Source organism: Chrysochloris asiatica, unplaced genomic scaffold, assembly GCF_000296735.1.
Source record: "Chrysochloris asiatica unplaced genomic scaffold, ChrAsi1.0 scaffold00161, whole genome shotgun sequence".
In the NCBI taxonomy this organism is placed as follows: domain Eukaryota; kingdom Metazoa; phylum Chordata; class Mammalia; order Afrosoricida; family Chrysochloridae; genus Chrysochloris; species Chrysochloris asiatica.
Window position 1 is genome coordinate 773240 of NW_006408679.1, and position 7213 is coordinate 780452.

Consider the following 7213-nt stretch of genomic DNA (forward strand, 5'->3'; position numbering starts at 1 on the left):
TATATATACCATATCTATGGCTAGCTCTGGTAGCATGGTAGCATAGTGGTTACGAATTGGGCTGCGAACCGCAAAGTTAGCAGTTTGAAACTACCAGCTGCTCCGAGGGAGAAAGATGAGGCTTTCTGCTCCTGTAAAGATTTATAGCCTCAGAAACCCTGTTCAGGGTCGCTATGGGTTGGAACCGACTCGACGGCAGTTAACAACAAATATATATATACCACACACATATGTACCATATATATATACATACATATATACTGTTTGCTGTTTAGTGCCGTCGAGTTGATTCAACCCATAGTGACACTGTATAGGGTTTCCAAGGAGCAGCTGATGAGCTTGAATTGCCGACCTTGCAGTTCAAGCAAGCGGCTTTGCAGTCTGGAGCATTAACCCACAGCGCTACACCAGAACTTTATATCTATCTATCTATCTATCTATCTATCTATCTATCTATCTATCTATCTATCTATAGATATAGATGTATATATAATGTATATGTGTGTGTGTATATGTATATATGTATATGTATATATATATATATATATACATACAATTGAATATGTATGGATACATATATACAGCCATGAAAAGGAATGCAGTTCTGATACATGATACAACATTGTTGAACCTTGAAAACATTATGGTAAATGAAAAAAATCAGGCACAAAAGATTGCATATCATGAATGTATCATCAATATATATAATCAAACATGATTCCACTTGTATGAAATGTCCTGAACAGGCAAATCTATAGACACAGAAAGTAGATTATTGGTTGCCTAGGGGCAGTGGGGATGGAGGGATGGCAGATGATAGCTAAAGGGTGTGAGTTTTCTTTTTGTCAGAATCAGAATGTTCTAAGCTTGGCTGTGGTGATGGTTGCACAACTCTGACCAGTACTAAACACAACTTTTAGTGAGCAAATTTTATCACTTAAGCATTTTTCTCTCAATAAAGCTGTTACAAAAAATTGCCAATATGAATCCATAATTTGAGACTTTTGGAATAGATATAAGTCATAGAAAGTTTTACCTTTATTGAAAAACAGTCAAGTTTATTAGGATTAATTTAGTCCCATGTTGGTATGAGTTGGAACTGACTTGATGACACTTAATATAATTTAAATTATAAGGTCTAATCAAAGGATTAGCACAGTCACATGTCGCTGAGTCAGAATCCACTGGAAAGTACTTAGTATAAGAATTTGGTTTGAATTTTTAGCCTCCAGACAAGAAGAGGCTGTAATACTGCTTCCTGGTCACACTGCTCAACCATCTAAACACTAGAGGTGAGAGGTTAAGACTAGAGGTAGCAGTCCTTGTGGGAAAAGTAGGTGGGAATCATTATGTATTTCCTGGAAGGTGGTACTTACAAGAGCAGCTGGAATACCAGCTGGAAGTAAGGAAAGGGACATATCTTGGTTATCTAGCACTGTTGTAACAGTAATCACCATGGTTGTACTTAGAGACCAGAAATGAATTTTTTTCCATAGTTCTGGAGACTAGAAATTCAAACCAGGGTTTTGATCATGCCAATTCCTTTCTTGTAAGTAGTGCTGAGAATTCCTTTTTTATTCTCACATGGATCTGTCATTTCCCATGTAGGTTTCTGTGTCTAAGCTGCTCTTTTTATACCAGAAGTGATTAGGGTTAGGAGCCACTCTGCTCTGGCATGATGTTGATTGATGGAATCCCATTATAATGTGTTATAGAAAGTGACTGCATCATATTACATTGTTGTTACTGTTGTTAAGTGCCATCGAATCGATTCTAACCCATAGCCACCTTGTATGAGGTTTCCAAGGAGCAGCTGGTGAGCTTGAACCACTAACCTTGCAGTTCAAATGACTTTGCAGTCTGACGCATTAGCCCACAGCGCCACACCAGGGCTCCTATATTACATTACATATTATGTAATTATATTACAGTATCTTATACACCTACTAAGGAACTCTGGTGGCATAGTGGGTTAATTGTTGGGCTGCAATGGAAAAGCTGTCAGTACGAATCTATCAGCTCTGCACAGGCAAAAATGAGGCAGTGTACTTTGGTAAACATTTACAGCCTTGGAAGCCTTCTGGAACAGTTCTACCCTGTTCCATAGAATCGCTATGACTCATAATTTACTCAGCAGCACTGGTGGTGGGTTTTATAAAGTTACTCTTCACTTATCAGATATCTCCTTATCTGACATTTTGCATTTATGACAATAATAAAATATCTACTCTCCTACTTTTTAAGGCATTAACAATGCTGGCTATGGTGGTTAAGGTTATGTAACAACTTGGCTGGGCCATGATTGTCAGTGGTTTGGGAGTTACATAATGATGTAGTCATCCTCCGTTTTGTGATCTGAGATAGTTGTACTACATTTTTTGATTGATGATCTGGTCTTTGCAACCTAGCCTGGTGAGTAAGTGAGGAGCTGTGTATTACATTACTTATGGAAGGTAATCTGCTCTACCCAAAGCCAACTGATTTAATACATGTAGTTACTTCTTGGAAACCTTATAGAGTCAGAACTGACTCGACAGCATTTAACAACAATGTATCTATGATAGTAGCTAGACTTGTGTTTTGTCAAACAACTGGGAATCATATTCTAGTCAAGTTGACACATAAAATTAACCATCACAGGGGCTCCCCTGTGCACTTCTTTGTATACCCAATGACTGGCAACCCATTTGAAGGATTGCTTTAAATCTTAGAAAGCGTGGCTACTTTCACTGTAGTGATCTCAGATGAGTTGATTCCAAGCCTTTGAAGTCAACAAAATTATAAGGTCTAATTGAAATTATGGAGTCCTGGTGTGGCACTGTAGGACAAGCACTGAACAGCTAAGCCCAAGGTCCAAGCCTTTCCTTGGGAACCTTATACAGGGTTACTATGAGTTGGAACTGACTTGATGGCACTTAACAACACAGTAACAATCATAGCATCTTAAAAAATTCACAATGATCCTTGTTTTAGTTATCAAATGCTGCTGTAACAGAAATGTCACAAGTGGATGGTTTTAACAAACATAATAAAATTTATTTTTTCCCAGTTTAGGAGACTAGTTCAATTCAGAATATTGGCTCTAGGGGATAGATAGCTTTCTATGTTGGCTTTGGGAAAAGACCATTGTCTCCTTTCACCACCTGTAGGTCCTGCATTCCTTTGAGATCTCCATGAGTCTAGGTACCAATCTTCACCGGAACCAATCTTCAGTGTAGAGATAGATCCCAGGTCTAAAGGATGCACTCCACTCCCAGCTTTTCTTTCTTGATAGTAGTAGATCCCTCTGATCTCTCTCCTTGTAAGTAAAAGGTGCTGTAGCCCATAACCCAGGATAATTCTCTTTATGTTATATCTGAGTTGTGATGGGATTAAGCATGTTACATCCTATGCTTAACTAGCTTATTGGTTTATCATGAGCTCACATGTGGGGTATCATCACATAACTGCCATAGTGCATAATTATATAACACAAAATCACTGAGACTAAATGCCAAGCCAATCTGAGACAGTTCAATATCCACCACTCATCTGACAATTTTTTTTTTTTAATTTAAGGTTTTTATTTTGGATTGAGTGAAAGTTTAGAGGGCATATCATCAGTTTTACATTCAACAAATCATGCACCTTGTTTCATTACAATGATTATAATCTCCTCCATAAACCATCAGTTAACAGTGTCATCTGTCAGTTTTTGTACTATGGCTTGTGTGTTGTTGTGAAGTTGAAAGCTATGTCACTGGTATTTTAAATACTAGCAGGGTCACCCAGGGAGGACAGGTTTCAGCAGAGCTTTCAGACTAAGACAGAGTAGGAAGAAGCAAAGGCAGATCACTTCTGAATGGTTGGCTATTAAAACACTATGAATAATGATGTGGAGAGATGGAGCTGCTGGGGACTTTAGACACAGACTGGGAGAGGGGCTGTGTGCTGATGACGGGGGCCAGGCTTGTAGGGTATACCCTTTGGTTGGTTGATGATGCATGGAGGGGATTGTAACCATAACAATGAAATTACATACAATAGGATGAATGTAAAACTAATGTTCTCCCATGTAAACTATCAAATAATTCACAATAAAACATTTTTTTAAAAAAGAAGATAACTGAAAAACAACAACAACACACTATGAATAGCAGAGGAACATTGTTAGATATAGTGCTGGAAGATGAGCCTCTCAGGGTATAAGGCACTCAGATAGGATTGGGAAACAGCTGCCTTCTCAAAGTAGAGTCGACCTTAATGAAAAGGATGGAGCAAAGCTTTCAGGATCTTTATTTGCTGTTTGGGCACAACTCAAAATTAGAAGAAACAGCTGCAAACCTCCATTAAGAATTAGAAATGGAATGTATGAAATATGAATCTAGGAAGATTATAAATTGTCAGAAATGAAATAGACAATGAATAAAGATTAGTATCTTAGGCATTAGTGAACTGAAATGGACAATTATTGGCCATTTTGAATCTGACAATTACATGGTTTACTATGCAAAGAGCAACAAATTGAAGAGGAATGGCGTCACACTCATTATTAAAAAGAGCATTTCAAGAACTCTCTTAAAGTACAATGCTGTCTGTTATAGGATAACAGCTGTACACCTACAAGAAAGACCAGCATTACCACTATTATTCCAATTTATACATCAACCATTAAAGTCAGTGATGATAAAACAGAAGAATTCTACCAACTTCTTCAGTCTGAAATTAATCAAACATGCAATCAAAATGCATCGATTGTATTTCAATCACCAGTAATCAAGCAATTATTGATGATTGGAATACAAAAGTTGAAAACAAAGAATTGATCAGTAACTGGGAAATATGGTCTTGTTGCTAGAAATGATGCTGGAAATTGTATGATAAAAATTTCAAGACCATTGGCTTAAAAAAAAAAAAGCTAGTGACTATACACATGGATCTCATTAAAGAAATACACAGGAATCAAATTGACTACATCAGTGGGAAGAGGCGGTAGAAAAGCTCAATATCGTCAGCCAAATAAAGGCCAGGGAAGACTGTGAAACCAACCATCCATTGCTCATATGCAAGCTCAGGTGAAAATTGAAGAATATTAAAATAAGTCAATGAGAGTCAAAATATGACCTTGACTATATCCCACCTGAATTAAGAGACTATCTCAATAATAGATTTAATGCATTAGACATTAATGAGTGAAGACTGAAAGGAAGTAAAAGGTTATTTAAAAGACAGAAAAGAAAAAGAACAAAATGGGTGTGATAAAAGACTCTGAACTTGTCTTGAATGCAGAAAAGTTAAAGCGACTGGAAGAAGTGATGACGTAAAAGAATTGCACAGAAAAATTCAGGAGGTACCAGTTTCTGGAGAAGGACATTATGGTTGGTAAAGTGGATGGTCACCAAAAAAGATGAAGACCCCCTAACGAGATGGAGTGTAACACTTGTGAGGAGTTGGAACCAATCTGATGGCACCTAGCAACAACAATAACAACAACAACAGGTCAATCCATGACAACTCTATTTTTTAGAAGAGAGATCCTGAGAACCAGAGTTGATCCATCAAATGCCAATCCTAGGGTAAACTGAAAGGGCTTAAGAAATCACCAATTCCAAAAGCATTTAGGTTACTTTTCAAACTGTTTGTCAGTCAATAGCATTTATTGAGTGATTGTCATCTGTGTATCAAGCCTATCAAATTAGCCTTTAAATTGCAAGTTTTGCCATGAGAATGCTCCTTTGTTCCTTGGTTAAAAAAAATTTTTTTTCCCCCTGAAAAAATAGCCCCTACTCAACTCCCTGGCATTCTGAATGCCTCTGTGTAAGAGTTAAAAAGGTTGATGCCCTAACTTCATGCAAACAGAGCAGAAGCACTGTTTTCATTCATCCTCCTGCTTATTCTAGTTCCTCTAATTTGGTATGGCAATTTCAGTCAAAGTTGAGGTTCACACTGGAACAGACTAAGCTGATTTAGAATGCTTGCTTGATTGGAGATGCTTACTGATCTACCACTTTGCCCTGATGTTTAAAGCTTTCCATCTTTGGTGATTTTCCCTGAGAAAAGGCAACACTAGGTATCCTTGTATCAGCTTTGCAGATTTGTGGGTTTCACTGTTTGAAATGTCAGTCAAGTTCTCTGGGGGAAAACACAGGTTAGGTAATTAGAATATATGCTGATTTAAAGACTTTAGCATTTATTCTCATTGAGAGAATAATTTTTTTTTTTTTTTTTTTTTTTTTTATAGAGGGCAAGTAAGCAGCTACTTCACCAGAGCCCCCCTCTTCTTTCAGCCTGCTTTTTTGCTAGCTTTGAATTTGTTAGCATCAGAAGGTGAACAACTTGTTGAAACCTGTTAACTGCCCATTGAGGCATCCTCAACTCAAGGTTACCCCACTACAGTGAAATACTTCCAGTCCTATGCCATCCCCATGATTGGTTGTAAATTGTACCTTTGTGATCCCTAGGGATTTTGTTGACTGGTCTTCAGCAAATACATTGGCCTTCCTTCCTAGTCCATCTTAGTCCAGAAGCTCCACTAAACCTATTCAGCTTAATAGCAACACACAAACTTCCAATGACATGCTGGTAGTCATTGCACATGAGGTATTTTGGTCAGACCTCTTGTGGAAAGTGAGAATTTTACTATTGACCCACCAAGCCCAAGATAGGAGCTGATATAAGTTCCTAAACTGTACTTTTCTAACATTAGTTTTGAGTTTTATTGGATATGCACTCAATAAATGAATGGCATAGAAATTTGAGGCCCATACAAGATAGTTCTATAAGGAATTAGTAACCCAGAATATGGAATTCTTTTTAAATGACTATCAGAGATTTCTTTGTGAAATATGAAGATTTTAAAAGAAGAAACTTCTAAATTTTAAAAAATAATTAAATAATATTAGAAGCTGAACCAACTGCTCTGTGAATTATGAGTTACCTGGGAGAGGTTGCAAACTAATTTATTTACATTTAGTAAGAAATGAGCAAGGCAATAACCATCAAACAATATCTGATGGTTGTGAAGTTGAGGATTATCTCTTCTAATTAATTTGTATGTAGGGAGAGTGGGGGGAGAAAGTAAGAAGAGATAATGAAATGATGTGGGCCTTTAAATTGCATTGTTATTTACTGTGGTTCAAATGTGTGTCAGGTTTGTCATTGAAGAGGCTGATAAAGCACAGCAAAACCTTACAGTAATTATGACTGTCCTGCATATCTCCCATAATCACCAGCA